Here is a 2,733-nt window from a genome sequence, read left to right on the forward strand (position 1 = left end):
CACAAGGAGAAAAAGGTAAGCATTGTGAATTGAATGTTGTGTGTCTAAATAAACATTTTAATATTACTGGAATCATTTGAAGAATTCAAATATATTGCGTACAACAAACAAATAAGGGAGTAAGTTTTAAATTATTAAAATTAAATAGTGCATATTTATTTCAAATATATATCTACATATATATGTATATACATACATACATGTGTAAATGTAAAAAAATGAAACGAATTTACAATTATAATTGTGTCGTCTTTAGAATACCGTCCCAGGATTTCGGGAGTAAAATGGGTATGGTCGGATAGAAGAGGCTCTTCAGATCAATATTGCATACTTTAGTTGATGTGAAATAAATATAAATCAACAATAAGTTAATATTAAAAAAAATCCACACGAATTAGTGAAGTGTTAGTGGACATAAAAATGCGAAATATAAGTGTAAAATTATTTTTAAATCGAAAAATACGTTCTTCGAATAGTGGTAATTTTCAGCTTTAAACGCAAATAGCTCGAATATTCCCGCGAGTATAAGTATATATACTCTTGAACTTAAGAACCTCCTCTTTAACTAAAAATGTTTACTTGTTCGTTTAAGATATCTGTTCGTATGCAGAATATCTAAAATTGTTTAAAATAAAAACAACATTAGTGTTTCATAATGAATAAAAGTGAACACAGTTCGAATATGCATATACGCATTTCTGCTCCGAAGCATGATTTTAAAAATTAAATTAAAATTAAAATATCATTAATCATCACCTTTTTTATGATTTTTCATAGAATGAATTTCGATGACCTCGTGGAAGAAATGGATTCCGAAGTTGAATGCTCACAACCGTTGAGCCCCCATAGAGGTTGTATTGAACATAAATATTTTTCATTTTTTAATAATATTTTTTTAAAGATAAAGTGTTTAAAAAAATATCTTGCAACCTCGTTTGCGCTCCTCGAGTAGAACCATCACAAATTGTGGTACCGTCGCCATCTTCTGGCGGCCATGCAGGTATAATGTATTATTATATAAATGTATGTTTTAGTATTTGCTTTATAAAAATACATTTATGTTTTTCAGATATAATCCAGAAGCTGGATGCCATTGAGACCCGACTCACTGCCATTAAAAAGTCCCTAACAGACAAAGTAAGTAACGCAGTATTTCATTACCAAATTAAAACAGAAGCTAATTTTTATAATTTAAATTTCTAGATGCCAGAAAAGGCCGAGGTGCAGACACAAAGCAAATTATTGCGCGAATGCCGCGTCATAGCGGCAAAGATGCATCATTCGATTATCCGCATCACCCGTGGCTTGGAGGACGAACAATACGTGGAGCTCGCTTCGAAACTGCCTATGTCATCGGAAGAGCACGTATTAATTTTAAGTTGTACGTATTAGTTTTAAGTTGTAAATATTAGTTCTAAGTTGTACATATTAGTTTTACGTTGTAAATATTACTTTTAAGTTGTATAAATTAGTTCTAAGCTGTACATATTAGTTTTATGTTGTTAATATTAGTTTTAAGTTATACATATAAATTAGTTTTAAGTTGCATATATCAGTTCTATGTTGAAGTTTCTAGTTTTATGCAATAATAATAGGCATATTCTTAATTTAACGAAATATATGATTTTGATTTTATTATTAAATAAAGCAAAGTAATAAAAAAAAAACTGAATTTTATTTAATTTAATTGAATTTGCTAGAAGTAACAAATGGGTAACAGATAATCTTGTTACTGCTTGTTCTTGCTAACATGCTTATATGTTATAGGTAACAAACTGATAACGAAAATAATAACACTAACAGATATTCGGGTAACAAATACTTTTTGTTATCCATAACACACAGGTAAGCTAAGCTCTAACAAAAGAATTTGTTACCCGTAACATACTGTGAAGAGATTTGCTAACAAATGCATGTATTCTGTTAGAAGAAAGCAGATATTTGCCATTGGTTAGAGCGAGATAACCATTGAACATCAAATAGCTATGTGTTATTTTTTCCCCACTCTCTGAACAAAAGTAACAAATATTTTAACGAATGCAAAAGTGAACAATAACAAACCGCTTACACGTTTGCTAACAGCTACACGTCTTCCAGGGAGGGCTGCCAGATCTGATACGTCTTGTCTGTGTGCCCCCAATACTTACACACATAAGTATACCCTGCAAGACGGGTACCTGTTAGCAAACGTGTAAGCGATTTGTTATTGTTCACTTTTGCATTCGTTAAAATATTTGTTACTTTTGTTCAGAGAGTGGGGAAAAAATAACACATAGCTATTTGATGTTCAATGGTTATCTCGCTCTAACCAATGGCAAATATCGCATGCTGCCTTGTTCTAACAGAATACACGCATTTGTTAGCAAATCTCTTCACAGTATGTTACGGGTAACAAATTCTTTTGTTAGCGCATAGCTTACCTATGTGTTATGGATAACAAAAAGTATTTGTTAACCGAATATCTGTTAGTGTTATTATTTTCGTTATCAGTTTGTTACCTATAACTTAACACGTTCGCGGACGTGAATGCTATAGCACTCGTTTTCATACTGATGCAAAATGACGTGAATGCTATAGCATTCAAATTTTAAAGCCAATTTTTATTCATTTAATTTTATACAATCTTAATTTTTGTAATTAATACACATTTCAAAATAATGACCAATTGGTTCATTAGATACTTTCATATTATTTTATCTTTTCTCCGTGTATTTACAAATTTCCTCAAGTCAT

The 2,733-nt window shown here is 30.7% G+C and overlaps 1 long non-coding RNA gene across 1 annotated transcript; it reads left to right on the top strand.

The window, feature by feature from the left end:
• The first annotated feature begins 934 nt into the window (after positions 1-934).
• On the top strand, positions 935-1,349 carry LOC120780293. The gene is made up of 3 exons (XR_005705852.1): positions 935-1,000; positions 1,070-1,137; positions 1,204-1,349. It is a non-coding gene; the product is annotated as an uncharacterized LOC120780293 (long non-coding RNA).
• The last annotated feature ends 1,384 nt before the right edge of the window (positions 1,350-2,733 follow it).

The sequence above is a fragment of the Bactrocera tryoni genome, unplaced genomic scaffold (assembly GCF_016617805.1).
Source record: "Bactrocera tryoni isolate S06 unplaced genomic scaffold, CSIRO_BtryS06_freeze2 scaffold_25, whole genome shotgun sequence".
Lineage (NCBI taxonomy): Eukaryota > Metazoa > Arthropoda > Insecta > Diptera > Tephritidae > Bactrocera > Bactrocera tryoni.